This window comes from Desmodus rotundus, chromosome 13 (genome assembly GCF_022682495.2).
Source record: "Desmodus rotundus isolate HL8 chromosome 13, HLdesRot8A.1, whole genome shotgun sequence".
Lineage (NCBI taxonomy): Eukaryota > Metazoa > Chordata > Mammalia > Chiroptera > Phyllostomidae > Desmodus > Desmodus rotundus.
In genome coordinates this window covers 31,526,636-31,543,740 of record NC_071399.1, presented here as the reverse complement: position 1 = coordinate 31,543,740, position 17,105 = coordinate 31,526,636, and the positions used below count along the sequence as shown (strand labels likewise).

At 35.4% G+C, this 17,105-nt stretch overlaps 1 protein-coding gene and 1 pseudogene across 1 annotated transcript in view; both read left to right on the top strand.

Annotated features, from left to right (window-relative positions):
- MYO16 (myosin XVI) overlaps positions 1-17,105 on the top strand; it is a 518,514-nt gene that overhangs the window by 484,458 nt on the left and 16,951 nt on the right. The gene's annotated exons all lie outside the window — the stretch shown is intronic.
- Positions 56-154, top strand: LOC112321562 (U2 spliceosomal RNA; annotated as a pseudogene).

Sequence of the window (17,105 nt, the reverse complement as noted above, 5' to 3'; positions counted from 1 at the left end):
TGTGCACTGTAGCGTGTGTTTACCACCTCAAGTCAAGTCTCCTTCCTTCACCACTTACTCTTCTCGGCCTTTGGCTAAGATCAAGTGTAGTATCTGTTCTTATAAGTTTAAAATATTGTTTTCAATAATTATCTTCAAAAAGATATGACTTTGCATTCAAGGTGTACAAGCAACAATATTTCAGGCTTTATTATCAATATATTTGAAGTATAGCAACAAGATTCTTATTTTGTATGAAGTCACCATATAACTTTTATTTCAAATATCTGCATAAAATTTTATTTTATTTTATTTTTAATATTTTTATTGATTTGCTATTAAAGTTGCCCCATTTTTTTCTCCCCTTTATTCCCCTCCACCTTGTACCCCCCTCCCAGCAGCATTCTTCTCCCCCACCTTAATTCATGTCCATGGGTCATACATATAAGTTCCTTGGCTCCTCCATTTCCCATACTGTTCTTAATCTCCCCCTCTCTATTTTTTTTAATTTTTATTATTGTTCAATTACAGTTGTCTGCATTTTCTCCCCACCCCAGCCAACCCTACCTCCCTCCCCCACCTGTACCCTCCCCCATGATTTTGTCTATGTGTCCTTTATAGCAGTTCCTGTAAAACCTTCTCCCTGCTATCCCCTCCCCACTCCCCTCTGGCTATTGTTACATTGTTCTTAATTTCAATGTCTCTGGCTATATTTTGTTTGCTTTTTTCTTTTGTTGATTATGTTCCAGTTAAAGGTGAGATCATATGGTATTTGTCCCTCACCACCTGGCTTATTTCACTTAGCATAATGCTCTCCGGTTCCATCCATGCTGTTGCATAGGGTATAAGCTCCTTTATTCTCTCTGCTACGTAGAATTCCATTGTGTAAATGTACCATGGTTTTTTGACCCACTCATTTGCTGATGGCACTTAGGTTGCTTCCAGTACTTGGCTATTGTAAATTGTGCTGCTGTGAACATTGGGGTGCACAGGTTCTTTTTGCATAAAAATCTTTTAAAGTCTCAGTGAAGTATTCAGATGTTTTAAGAAATCCACTATCCAGTTATTGATCAGCTTGCATCTCAATATGTGGCATTATGTAGGCACAGCCTTATCAGATCATATTTTCTAAATAACACTGATGAGGTTGTGAGAAAAATCAATAATTTTAATCTTAAAAATAAATCTTAAAGGAGGTAATCTGCTGAAATCATTTACATTGATATATAAGCACTGAAATAAAAAGGAAATGCTGATTGGTAGCAGTAATAGATTGTCCTAATCTCCCCTCTGTTCCTTAGAGATGCACTTACTTTACCTTTTAAGCAATACATGCTTTATCTAAGATAATTCACAGGGGACCCTACTTGTAATGAACATTGGTTTGATTTTTATTACAGGGTTGACTCCTGTACTTTAGAGCACAATGATAGGCCATCCAACACCCTTCTGAGGACTCTCAGTACAATGTGGTTCATGGAGAAAAGGGTTAATACTGAAACAGGTACATAAAATAGACATCTCTGTCACTTTTTCCCTGATCTTTCATTGACTTGACCACGAGAAATGGGAAAGGTCATCAGAAATAACTTTCCTCTCCCAGTTTTCAATGGAGGCTTGTTTTCAAATGCAAACTTGTCTGCCTTCAATTATCTCCCAGTGCATTTTTTTCAAAAATGAAAAACCAGGCATATTTTGTTCCATGCAAAAGTGTGGACATGCATTCTCATGGTAGGACATGTTCCTCACTGTTGAAAAGTTATTCAAGTTATGTGAAACTATGCATTTAACACATCTTTCAGCATAAATGTCTCTTGTGTGACATTTATAGAGGAAGTATGGACACATGCAGCCATATTACATTTTAGGTTTTCTACTAATGCAATTAAATAGGAATTCTATAAAATCAGTTGGACTGATCAGATATACAGAAGTAAAATTAAATGCTAACTAAAATATTGAATAGTCCCTTTTTGAGGATTTTAATTAGCATCAGGAATGATTTTATCTTCCCTAAGGAAGATAAAATGTATGGGCATTATTGTAGATAAAGAAAGCAGGAAATGGATTTAGTAATTTACCCAAGATTATAGGGAAAATTCAGAGTCCACAGTTTGAATGGATGTCAACATTGTATGTCCTGTTCCTGAAAATGAATTTACCATAACTCATTAAAAGGAATGCAGGAGTCATTCAACTTTTTTATAAAATTTGAAGAATTTCTGTTTCAAGACAGAAATCTAAAAAGCCATAGTAGACATTTATAATTTTTTTTAGCTGCCAGTCACATATTTAAGTTTTTTTGCTATCACAGTGAAATTTTAAAGGGAGAGACTCCCTTTTTCTGTGTCCTTTGATAGCTCAACAGATACATGTGAGATGGGCTCAGTCAATCTATCAGCCATGGATTATGGAGTGAAAGACACATAATGGAGAGCAGAGAATAGCTGTTGCCATGGGGGTCACATGTGGCACTGGTGGCTCCCTATAGAAGCAGAAGATGTTGGTCAGTATAAGTCTACTGCCAGCCACTGCATCCACCTTGGTTTGTCCAGTTTGCCAGATCTTTCCTTCTAACTCCATGTCACTCTTTCACCTTCCAGTAAAGCTTCTAACTGTTAAGATGCCCAGTGTTAGTTTTCATTGCTTGCAAATGAGAATTTTTGACTGACATTAATTTGATAAGTAGTAGTTTCTTTCCTCATAGAATATAAAAAATTTCCTCATGGTATAGAATATAAAAAATATAGTTCATATTCAGTTTCATCTTGATATCTTAATTAATTTTATTAATTTCTAATATATGGTTTAAGTAAAAGTAGCAAAATTAATTTTATTTAAAATATTTGAAAATAGCAAAAACTGAGACATTAGCTATATCGCAAATGTGGCTGAGTTCATTTATGGTCCTTATATAGATGGTTTGGTAGGTCCATGCTGTGAACAAAGACAAAATATTCATGACCTTCCAAAGCACTCAGCCAGCATGAATAAAACCAGCAGTGAGTGTGTGACATCATGGATTTCCACATACTGGCCCTGGCATGTGGCTTTGTGGCATATCCAAGTACTCAAATCTGGAATTTCATAGATTATAGAAACCATTTCAGATTGATTTTGGAATTTGACAGCCTGCATGAAAATAATACGGCATTTGCCTATTTGACATTTTATGCAATGTAAAATAACTTTAAAAAAATTTGGTGCCATTTGGCATGATGCAGTTTCTTAGCAATAACTTAGCAGTGGAAGACTCAGCAGTGGACTTAACAGTGAGAACATCTTCCAACCCAGAATGACTTCGTAGTGTTTTTTTGCTGTGACTGCAATCCTCTGCTGACGCAGGAGGCCAGGTAACCTGACACAGGAAGCCTATGGATTATAAATAGAGCAAAGGAAGGCAGGAGGGTACCTGACCAGCTCATATAGTATAAATGTTGAGTGCTTGCCCTGGCATAAAATTGCTAGTTGCACGTCTGGCTAGGGGTCCACACTCGACATTGAAAAGTGATGTTTTCTTTTCCCACATGGGCATAGTTTATTTGTATGTGCGTCTCATTTTACCTTTACCAACTTACCCTTCATGCCATTTTACTGCTCTCAGCTATCTATTCTCCATAATACTATGGTGTGGTTTATGATCTTTGATTTTCATTATGGGCATTTATCATATTTTTTGCCAAACCTTTTTTCTTTTCTTTTGTTTTTTACAAAAGCATAAAAGAATTTATGAATATCTGTCAGATTCAAGTGTTCATTGTAAGAAATCATTGATGGTATCTGATAAAATAGTGGCATTCCAGAACCCAAGAGCTTAATGTATATCTCCCCACTCCAGAAACAGCTGCCAGTGAAAGCCATAACATAATCAATATGCAATTGATCTGCATCAAGAAACAAATTGTTATGTGACTTGTTTTACTGAACAATCAAATAAACCTTTTTTTGTGATGTCACATATCAACAAAATGAAGAGTTATAGGGCACTAAATAAACCCAATGCCTTCTTTCTATTTATGTGTTACAAAGACTGCTTCCAAATACACTGTGACATGGAAAAGAAAGTGTGTTAGATAAAATAACTAAATCTAGATATTTAATTTAATCATTAAGAGATAATTCTAAAGCATATGGTAGGAAATAAAAATTAAATAACCATTTCAAAAGGAAATATACATGTGTTTCATTTAGCAGCTACAGACTGAGATCTAGCATAGATGCTCTTTCACACAGCTGCAATTTCTGGGAATCAGTATGCACCACTCATGACTTCCACATTATGTGCAAGAAATGAAAGCAGTGAATTAATTTGATGGTATGAGTTGAATGACAACATTTTCAGTGGAAAATGTCTTGTATAGATATATAGGAAGTTAGAACATAATCAACAAAACCAAATCCTCTATTTTGTGTTTTTTCTTCATAAAATTGTACCATACATATATCCTAAATGTATTTGAATGCATAGTGCTTTCCTAGTGAAGACATTGACTGTTATCAATGAAGAGAATTCAATTTTAGGAACTATGAAAAGAATGAGAAATCAGAATTTTGATATATTTTTAAAGTAGAGAAAGGTCTTTGATATCTCTGCATACTCACCTTCCAGATGGGAAAACTGCACTTAGCCAATACCGCTACATGAGGGAGGAACAATGCAACTAAGAAAATGCATTTAAGTATATTCTATTTAATTTAAGAAATTTAATTTTAATGTTAATTCAGTTTAATTTTAAAAATTAAAGAGATGAAAAATCTAGGTATAACTCCTAAATCTGTTATTTAACATGTAGATATAGAAACTAGCAATTGTTTTTCCGATTCATTAGAGAATATATGTAACATGTCAAGCATACTGCCTGCAATATAGTAAGTGCTAAAAATGTGCTTGGTATTACTGTTATAGTATTCCTTCTTTTTCAAGGTCAATATTTTGAATATCAATTCTGAGTCTAATAGAAAGACGCTACCTAAAATATGTAGGAGATTAAATTGAATCAGCAGAGCCCAACATTTATCTGGAATTTTGATAAAGTATGTATGTCATGTATGTGATTTTCAAAAATATTTTGTTATGGAATATTATAAATTTAGAAAAAAGCAACAGTGATTGGTAAAACACCCAACTTCAGTGAACCTTCACATCTTACCATACTTGCTCCAGCAGCATACTTTCAGGGAAACACACATGCCAGGTGTGACCCCATCCCTGCCTGCCACACTGAGGGGAATCCACCCTGAGCTCCATGCATGGCCCTCCATTACACTTTTAAAGCTTGACATTTTTGCCTCCAGTGATGTTTTAGGCTTAATTTGCACTAAGACCCCCCCGTTTGTTTTACTGATAGTTCAGGATATTGGTAGAGCTCTCCTCCAACACCATATTTCAAATGAATCCATCCTTTTTTCCTTTCAACTTTCTTCAATTTCCAACTTTCACATCCATACATAGTAATTCTCAACAAGAGAGTGTGGATGACCTTAATCTTGGTCTCTAATGATACATTTTTCCTCTTGGTGATCTTTCCCAATTCTTCCATTGCTGTTCTACCAAGTCTCAGTCCTTTTTTTGATTTCTTGGGTGCAGTCACCATTTGAATTGGTGACTGAACCAAGGTCAGTAAAATCTTTAACAATTTCAGTATCATTGTCTACATTAAAGTTGTGAATTTCTTCTATAGTCATGGTTTTTGTCATCTTGATGTTTAAGTATAATCCTGCTTTAACACTTTCTTACTTTCATCAAGTCATTCCAAATCATTGTTACTTTCTGCCAATAAGATGGTGTCATCTGCATATCTTAAGTCATTGATATTTCTTTCAACAATTTTCACTCTTTATTCTAAGTCTAGTCATTTTTCATATGATATGTTCTGCATACAGATTGAACATATAAGGAGATAAAATGCATCCTTGTCTGACACCTTTGCCTATAGGAAACCATTCGGTCTTTTCCTATTCTGTCCTGACAGTGGCTTCCTGCCCATGATACAGGTTACTCATCAGATTACACAGCAGGACAGTTGAGTGCTGAGGCACACCCATTCCTTTCAGAGCAACCCCAGCTTTTCATGATTCATGAAGTCAAAGGCTTTACTGGAGTCTATAAAACATAGACTAACCTTCTGAAATTCTTTGGAGCACTCCAGTATCCAACTAATATTCACAATTATAATCCAACTTAAACACCCTCTTTATTTGTGTGGGATATGAGAACAATGCCCTTATACTTACTGCATTTCTTGGCATCATTTTTTCTTAAAAATTGGGATGTATATTGAAATGCACCCAGTTTGTAGGCTATTGTTTTGTTTCCATATTTATTGACATATTCTTGTCAGGATTTTGACAGATTTTATCTCTGTGCTGTGAAATAATTCTATCAGTATCCCATCAGCCCCTGCCGATTCACTTCTTCCCAGTACTTTCAGGAGAGCTTTCACTTCACTTTCTAGAATTTCAGGTTCTCCCTCCTAGTAATCTTCTTCAAAGGTATATCACCCTTTTGTCTCCTTCTGTACAGATCTTCAGGACTCTGTTTCCACCACCCTTTTATTTTCTCCTGATTAGACAGTGTGCTTCTTTGTTGGTTGTTCAGCATTTCTACTCTAGGTTTGAATTTCCCTTTTATTTTCTTGAATCTTCTGGCAAAGAGCTCTTTGTTGTTGTTCTTTTTTTGTCTACTTGTGTTGACTATATAATAGTTCTTTTTTATTTTTTAAATTTTTATTTATTTTTTTGGCACATTTTCTATTACAATTTATCTCCCTTATATCTTCTTCCACCCTTCCCACCTCCCTTTCCCCCCAACAATTACCACACTATTGTCCATGTCCATGAGTCCATTTTCTTTTTTGCACAATCCCTCTACCCTCTAACCACCTCCCAGAGCCCTCAGCATTTGTGACAGTATGGATGGAGCTGGAGACATTATGCTAAGTGAAATAAGCCAGAGAAAGACAAATACCATATGATGTGAAATCTGATGAACAAACTGAATTAACAAGCAAAACAGATACAGACTCATAGATGGAGAGCAGGCTGATAGTTCTTTTTATCTGCATGTATAGTCATTGGAAAGCTGTGTTCAGGATTCAAATCCTGCTTGTATCACCTTTTACTTTGCCTTTCACCTGTGTTCAACAATATGAGGGGGAACCCAAAAAACCCAGAATTTATTTATATAAAATTGTGTATTTATTCTTACATGTTTAAATTCAGTCACTTTCAATCACCTTCAGTTCTCCATTAGATGCAATATACATGTCAAGATGTTTTTCCCACTGCTCAAAACAGTTTTTGAACTCATCAATTTTGATGCTGTTTAGTGCTTCTGCCATTTCTTGTTTCACCTCTTCCACACTGGCAAAATGTTTCCCTTTGAGGACTTTTCTCATCTGAGGGAAAAAATGTTCCTTGAGGCAAGATCAGATGAATAGGAGGGTGGAGCATGGGAGTCATGCCATTTTTTATCAAAAACTGCTGAACAGTCAGTGTGGTGTGGGCAGGTGCGCTTATAAATCACTCCTCATGAAATGGACAAGTGTGTTGAGTGTTCAAAAAAATTCACTGAGGACAAACATAGCCTCTCACAACAATGCCAGCAGGTACACTGGTACAGGTGGGTTCCTAGAATACTCAGCTAATGGGGGAGCTTGTACAAGGGGACCACCCTCCAGAAGATAATTCTGTCTTTTGGGGACCCCCTTCCTCATATTTGGTATTTCCTCTGTCATCCATCTTGATTTTTCTTTCTTTTATACTTCTGGCATTGACTTTTTGCATTCTTTCCTAATAATATTTCTAGTTTCAATCCATGGTTCTTCTAGTTTTGGTCACTTAAGTTTATCAGTACAAATCTGTTTTTATGTGAACCTTCAATTCATCAGGAGTGTTTTTACATTGTTTGGCACTATGATTGTTGTAGTGCTCTTCTTCAGCTTTGCTCTCATGTCTGATATTAATAGTTCATGGTTGGTATCACAACCTGCTCCTCACCTTGTTTTGGCAGAGAATACAGCTTCTCCATCTCCTGGTTCCAAATATATAATCTATTTGATTTCTTCTCTATTGGCTATTTGTTTATGCTCATGTATATAGTCATCTATTTGGTGGTTAGAAACATACATTTGTGATGGTAAAGTTGTAAAGATGGCTTCTGTAAAGATGGCTTCACAGAAATCCATGAACCAGGCTCCTGCTTCATCCGTGACCCCTAGTCCAAATTTTCCAAAGATATTTGGCTCTGCTTTCCTATTTTTGCATTCCAATCACCTGTAATTATCAGCATGTCTTGTTTTGCTGTATAATCAATTTCTTCTTGAATACTTATATAAAAGCCTTCAATTTTGTCTTCTTTAGCCACTGTAGTTGGAGCAGACTTTAGCCATAGTTATGTTAATAGGTTTTCCTAGAATTCTGATTGACATTACACAGTCTGAACTTGTGTTGTAACCTCTAACTGCCTGTGCTACATCTTGCCTCAGTATTAAAGCAATTTTGTTTCTTCTGTGATTGTCGTTTCCGGAAAAAATTTTATAATTGCCTGACTGGAAATGTCCCACTTCAGTCCATTTTAGTTCACTCTGACCAAGCACTGCAATGTTTAACTGTTCCATTTCTTGCTTTACATTTCCAGTTTACCTTGGGTCATGCTTCTTGTGATCCATGTTCCAATTGTATATGTGGTACAGCATCATCTTTTCCTTTCGCCTTTGTGCACATCACCCACTAGGCATCCTTCTGGCTCTGGTTTAGTTGTGTCATCAACAACTATACTATTCATACGTATTGTCTGTTCTTCCCCAGTAACTGTTTGAGTGCTGTCTGACCTGGGAGTCTCATCTTTCAGCATGTCTCATATTTTGTTTTGGACTGTCTCATCATAGGGTTTTCAAGGTAAAGCAGAAAAAAACAATAAGAAGGAAATTAAGCTGTTACCATTGACTTCTGCTGAAGTGTGTGTGTCAAAACTATGTGCCTGAGTCCTTGATGCTGCAATCATCAAACTCCTATAAGTTTGAAATGTAATTGTTTTTGTTAAACATCTGTTATGGACTTTTACTTTATAGTTGTCACATATACTACATCTCTATACTTTATAGTTGTCACATATGTTACATCTACATACATTGAACATATTCTCCCAAACAATGTTATAACTCTGCTTTCAACCATCATACATGTTTTAGACAGCTTTAATGAAGGAAAAATCATCTTTTTGTTGTCCCATAACTTACCATATCTGTGGCTCTTCTTCATTCCTGGAGTTTTAAGTCCCCTTCCATTATCATTCACTTTACCCTTAAGAATCTCCTTTAACATTTTATTTGCAGCAGGTCCAGGGAATTCTCTTTGCTGTCTTTAATCTGAACATGTCTTTATTCTGCCTTCACTCTAAGTTTTGATTCTCTCCACAATTAACTTGTTTTTGTTTACTTTTTTGAGTCCTCTAATTGATGTTTATGTATTTTATCTAATGTTTTCATTATATTTAATGAGAGAAATAGGCTGTAATGGGCTTCCTTCATCTTGGCCAAGCTTATGTAGTTATTGCATATAAATTTATAATGCTATTAAGTCAAATTGATTGGTCCTTATCTTTATAGGTTGTACTTTTCTTGTTCTGTTCAAGAATATCTTTCTTTTAAAAAATAAAAAATCTTTCTTACCCTGCTGCCATATGTATATATATGTGTGTATATGTATACACACACACACATATATATATATATATACATATAAATATATATAAATCCTGAAGGTATCCAACCAATAGGACAATGACATTATACAGTTCTCCCAATCACCATCAGTTATCCCATTGGATTTTCATGAATCTCATCGAATGTCTGAAATCTCTTCCCTTTCAAAAGTGATTTTAGTTTTGGGAAGAACCAGAAGTCATGGGACACCAAATATGGGCTGTTGGGGGGCTGGGTCACCTGGGTGATTTGATGTTTCAAAAAAAAACTGCATGAGATGCAATGCATGAGTTGGGTGCATTATCATAATGAAGCTGCCAAAGACCAGTTGCCCATAGTAGTGGCCTTCTGAATCATCCAAATAGTTCCCATGGAGGAATGTCAAGCTTAATGCAAAATTTGATGCAGATTCATTGCTCTATTCATTCAGTCATTTTGGATGCCACAGCCACACAGTACACATGCTCACTCAACAGCATCTACCACTCCCACTGACTAGTACAATGAAGTTGTCATTGTTCACACATGCACATTCCAGTCCACTCTTATTGACTGCCAGGTTATACTAATGATGCATGAACCATTCTCATTGTATTAACAATGGCTGGACTTTTCTAGACAGATCTTGGTACGTGTGTATGTGTGTGTGTGTGTGTGTATAAAGATATATTAAATTGTAGGTTTGTTTTTTACAGTTAGAACTTTAATCTACTTAGAATTTGCTTTTTGATAATAATGTAAATTAACAATGTAAGTTTACATTTTTCTGTACTGATAACAATCTTACACACTTTATATCACATAGGACCATGCTGCCAACTTCCTCCTAATGCTGAATACATTGCCAGAAATGAACTGTTCTCTACACTTGTCACTGACCTTTCATATGCTTTTTTAATATTGCTTTCTTCTTGATGGCATCCTTGAGCCCACCCTCCAAGCAACATAGTTAGTTACCTCTGTAATTTGGTTCCTGTAACTCTATAATGCAAATCTTTTTTATACAACTTATTTTGTTGTATTGTAATCTTGTGTGTGTATGTAGACCCTGATAGACTTCTAAACATATAGAGATGTTGTGCAAACCATTCTCATTATATCATATGCACTCTCATTAATGCATCCTAATCATTTTTGTATTCCAAACACAACACACTTAATAAATTGCCAGCTCTGTATAATTGTCAACCAGTAGAAGCCTCAGAAGAATTAAGAGAAAGCAGACTGATAGAATATTCCTACATTTATCAAATATTGTAATTCATTCCCATGTTAAAAACTGTACTAGTAGACTTGGTAAATAGGATCACAGGCAATCACATCATTGATTAGAGAATATTAATGTCACATTTTATATGGTAATTAGGTTCTAAAATTGTCATGTAATGTGAGAGTCACAATAAAAATGACTGACTCTGGAAGATCCCTTGTATTCTGCATAAAGAATGATATATATAGTATTAATGTATATAACTGTTAATATATATGCATAGTGCATAAGACAAAATAAAGCACATAATATATATGTGTTTAATTCTAAGAAAGTGGATTGCATAAAATTAAATTTTCAGAGGTTCATTTATTCAGTCATTAAACCAATACTTACTGAGGATCCACTTGTGCCAGGCACAAATCTAGGCATTTAGGTTACATTAGTGTACAAAATAAACATCCTTGCCTTCATGAAAGTTAAATTCTAGCATGGGAAATAAAACAATAAACAATATGTATACTATGCTTAAAGGCAATACAGTTATCCCTCCTTATTTGTGATTTCAGTTACTTGTGGTCAACCACACTCCTAAAATATTAAATGGAAAATTCCAGAAATAAAAAATTCAAAAGTTTTAAATTGCATGCTATTATGAATAACTTGATGAAATCTCGAGCTGTCCCACTCCACCCTGGCTGGGACATGATTCATCCCTTTGTCCAGCATCTCCACACTGTGCACTATACCACTCTACCCACCCATTAGTCATTTAATAGCCATCCCAGTCATCAGATCAACTGTTGTGGTATCACAGTACTTGTGTTCCAGTAAGCCTTATTTTACTTAATAATGGCCCCAAAGTGCAAGATGACTGATGTTGGCAATTCAGACATGTCATATGGAAGCCATAAGGTACTTGTTACGTATTCTCAGAAGGTCAACAGTAACCTAACACTACGTCACAATGCCTACATTATTCACCTCACTTCATCTCATCATGTAGTCATTTTATCATCTCATATCATCACAAGAAGAAAAGTGAGAAAGAAGAAAAATATCACAATAAGATACTTTGAGAGAGGCCACATGAACATAACTTTTATTACAGTATATTGTTCTATTTTATTAGTATTAGTTATTGTTAATATCTTACTGTACTTAATTTGTAAACTAAACATTAGCAAAAAGTATATATGTATAGGGTTCAGCACTATCTGCAGTTTCAGGCATCCACTAGGTGTCTTTGAATGTATTCCCCACAGATAATGGGGGGATTACTATTAAATTATTTTTTAAAAAGTAAACCAGGATAAGCAGGACTAGAAGTGACAAGAATGATATGGAGGAAGACTGAGTTGTGCTTTTAAATCAGGTTGTTAACAAGAGCCTCACTGAGCAAAAATAAAGGAAGGAATTCAAGGAGGGAGCTGATGTGAGGAAAGAGCATTTCATGTAGGAGAACAGCAAAGGCCCTGCGACAGGGGCATGTCTGAACTGTAAGATGGCCAGGGTGGCTGGAGTGGAGCTCTACTCGTGTTAAATGAAGAGAAGTTGAAATTATTATTAATTGTAAAAATTTAATTCTAGGAAAAGGATTCATTTAAGTTATAAACTATAACAAAAGGCTAAATGTAAAAATCGCTTATGGCTATACTGTATTGTCTTTCTTTATACCCATTTACCAGTTTTGAAAACTTTAGTCTGTTTAGAATATAAGTTAGGGATAAATATTTGCCTTTTCTGTAAGTGGAAAATACAAGACAAATACCTCAATTACTGCTCAAGATAACAGGGAAATGGAAGAGAGACACCTGGGAACCTGGGGCCCAGATTTCCTGATTACTTAAGTATAGTGTCTTGTCCCATCATGCTGAAACATGATCAGCTAACATTGGTGAAAGAATTTATTTTAGTAGACCTTGTAGCCCTGCTTCTTCTCTGATTTCTATGATTATATTATTATTTGAAATAACCTCAGAACTGATTTTGTACTTCTGACTCTGTCAGAACAGGTTCTAAAAAAGATGAAGTGTGACAGTACAAAGTGTCATGAAGTCAAAGATACTAAAAGCCTAGAATGTGAAAACCAAATGACCTGAAATTAATTGTATATACTTGCAGGTGATTTTTATTATATATTTTTAGAATGAAGTCTTGATTTAAAAAATTTATTCTTAAATATTGCCTGCTTTGGCAAAATCTTCTCTTTTCCTTCCTAATCCTTCTTTAAATCTGTTTTCCTTTCCTTATTTTTCTAGCATTTGTACATGCATGATTTACCATGACCAATTAGTATCTTAAAGACACTAATTGACTCCAGGGTCACAGTGGCAGACACTGTGACCACCAACTTCATTTCTCTATAAATACATAGTTAGACTACATTTCCCAGCCTCCATTGTGGTTAGGAATAATTATATGACTGAGATCTAGCCAATGGAATAGGAGTCATAGTGATGCGAATTTGTAGCTTGACCCATACAAACCTCCCTTTACCTAGGAATATTCTATGCCCTTCCTCAGCCAAAAGCTGTTACAGAACACTCCAAGACCCAGGAAGATGCAAAGTATACTCATGACAACATGGAAGGTCACTCACTGATCAGAAACAATAATTTTGGCCTTAATGTGAGTAATATACTTCTTTTTGTGTCAGCCACTGGTGTCCGTGGTCTGCCCGTTACAGCATCTTGGGTAACACTATCACCCTTCATCATTTTTTTGGCTTAATATTTTACATGTTGCTGCTGAGCATCATTAATTATAGTATTTAACTAAGCTTAGCCTCCATTATTAGCAATCTTTATTCCTTACAATAGCAAAAATTGTGCACGTTTATATCTTCTGATGATAGAATTATTAGAATATTACTTATCACACATTTTTACACAAAATAATGATCAAATGGTGCTCCCACCAAGTATATATGTATATAAAACCAGAGCTTGTACTCTTAATAACTGGTCTCTCAGAAATTTCTCAGAATCAATGGACTTAATTTTCCTCAAAGACAAAGTTAATCCCCTATAAAAAGTTGAGCACCCTAAGAAATATTTTAATATTTTTAGAAATTTTTTGATACATTTAGTGATTGTAAAGAATTGCTCCTCTTACCTAAAGTTCTCAACTGGGTGACTCTAATGGTAACCAAATTTTGGAGGAAGTCTCAAGGTTGATGACAGAGAAGATGTTTTCCCCCATGGATTAAATTCCATGGCCAATGAAGTTGCTAAACTATACCCTTTTCCTAATTATAGCTATTTTTTTAAACTTATTTGGTTTGGGTTAGTAGGGTTTTTTTAAATCAAATTTTATAAAATGGTTGTCTTCATTTTATTTAATTATAATTAACACCATAACATACAGATTGTGGTTGTTTCCAGAAAATGTATCTTGAGAAATTAATAACTTAACTGATGAACTGCTATGAGAAATGCTAATTAAGATATTAGCTACTCAAACAAGTTGGGGAAAGACTTAGTCACAGCTCCATTGCTACTTCAATGTCAACTCTTAAACCCCACACCACACTGCAGGGTGTTTTCCTCTGTCTTCTATATTTTGCAGTTGTAAACGCAGAAGTGAACAAAAGTATAAACACCATTCCTTATACTATTCAACAAAAATGCCCTTTCTTCATTTTGTCTCCTACTCATCCTTTTAATCCAGAAAAAACTCCACAGCCCAACATGAATTTCTTGACTATATTGCCTTCAAATGAGTCATGTCTCCTCTGTATTCCAACAAAAGTGATTAGATAGATAGATAGATAGATAGATAGATAGATAGATACACGTATACATATATATGCATATATATATATTTTTAGTTAATTATCGATGTTCCACTTTGTGACATTTTTGCTTTCATATCCTGTTTAAGCATTTATTTATCTAACTCTATGTATCTGTCTTGTTGCTCAGTTTCAATGAATGCTTCTTACTGGAGCAAGTCATATTTTGTGATTATGAATCCTGTTGAACTCATCACAGCACCTTCTACATTATAATCTCTTAAAGCACATGTGTTCATTGATTAACAGACAAGGAAAACTTTTTGGAAGGCAATGTAGTTACTACCTATGAAGATTAGACTGAACTCAGTGTATTTGAATTTGTGTCTGACTCTACTACTATCCAAGTGAGTTTGGACTTTAAAGATGAATTTAAGCATCTATGAAATGAGGCCAAAAATACTTCAGTGGGAATAAGAATCCATTAGACTAATAACATGTGAAAGTGCTTCAAGAATATAAATCAAGTCCTTTTCCCATTTTTTAATTGGGTTGTTTGTCTTCCTGGAGTGGAGTCATGTGAGTTGTTTATATATTTTGGAGATCAGGCCCTTGTCTGAGGTATCATTGGCAAATATGTTTTCCTATATTCTTGGTTCTCTTTTCATTTTAATGCTGTTTTCTTTAGCCATGCAGAAGCTTTTTATTTTGATGAGGTCCCATTTGTTTATTCTTTCCTTTATGTCCCTTGCTTTGGGGGATGTGTCTGTGAGGATGTTGCTGCATGGAGTGTCTGAGATTTTCCTGCCAATGTTTTCCTCTAGGACTTTTATGGTGTCACAACTTATATTTAAGTCTTTTACCCACCTTGACTTTATTTTTGTGTATGGTGTAAGTTGGTGATCGAGTTTCATTTTTTTGCACGTAGCTGTCCAGATCTCCCAACACCATTTGTTGAAGAGGCTGTTTTTGCTCCATTTCATGCTCCTGCCTCCTTTGTCAAATATTAATTGACTGTAAAGACTTGGGTTTATTTCTGGGCACTCTGTTCTGTTCCACTGGTCTATGTGCCTGTTTTTATGCTAGTACCAGGCTGTTTTGATGACAGTGGCCTTGTAATACAGTTTGATATCAGGTATTGTGATCCCTCCTGCTTTGTTCTTCTTTCCCAAAATTGCTGCAGCTATTCATGGTCATTTATGGTTCCATATAAATTTCTGAAATGTTTGAACAGACATTTCTCCAAGGAAGACATACAGAGGGCTCAGAGACATATGAAAAGATGTTCAGCATCACTAGCCATCAGAGAGATGCAAATTAAAACCACAATGAGGTACCATCTCACACCAGTCAGAGGGGCCAACACAAACAAATCAACAAACAAATGTTGGAGAAGATGCGGAGAAAAGGGAACCCTAGTACACTCTTGGTGGGAATGCAGACTGGTGAGGCCACTGTGGAAAACAGTATGGAATTTCCTCAGAAAACTAAAAATGGAACTGCCCTTCGACCCAGCAATTCCGCTGCTGGGATTATACCCTAAGAATCCTGAAACACCAATTCAAAAGATCCTATGCACCCCAATGTTCATAGCAGCACAATTTACAATAGCCAAGTACTGGAAGCAACCTAAGTGCCATCAGCAAATGAGTGGGTCAAAAAACCATGGTACATTTACACAATGGAATTCTACGTAGCAGAGAGAAAGAAGGAGCTTATACCCTTTGCAACAGCATGGATGGAACTGGAGAGCATTATGCTAAGTGAAATAAGCCAGGAGGGGAGGGACAAATGCCATATGATCTCACCTTTAATTGGAACATAATCAAGAAAAGAAAAAAGCAAACAAAATATAACCAGAGACATTGAAATTAAGAACAATGTAACAATAGCCAGAGGGGAGTGGGGAGGGGATAGAGGGGAGAAGGGTCTACAGGAAATACTATAAAGGACACAAGGACAAAATCAAGGGGGAGGGTAGAGGTGGGGGAGGGTGGTGGGATTGGCTGGGGTGGGGTGGAGGGATGGGGAGAAAATGCAGACAATTGTAACTGAATAAAAATATAAATAAATAAATAAATAAATAAATAAAATAAAAAGAATATAAATCAATATCATGAAGATAGCTTTTAGAGCCAGGCCTTGGAAACTTCAGGCGATTCTATATTTAGGCATTTGACACAGGACTATTGCACAAAAGATAAATAGAATTATAGAGTATGTTTGGGTACATGTGATTGGGCTGACATATAGTCTATGTGAGAATGGATGATGATGAAGCTGAAAAAATTAGTGTGGCCAGAAATATAGGACTTTATGTAATTTGCTAAATTTTGTAAACTTGATTATTTAGGCTCATGCAGAACAGTGGCATTGAAGATTTTTGAATAAACAAACTATGTGAGCAGATTTATTCTTGGGAAAGATAAAATTTAGTAGATTAATTTCCCTCAGTAATACCTGCTGGTATTTGCAG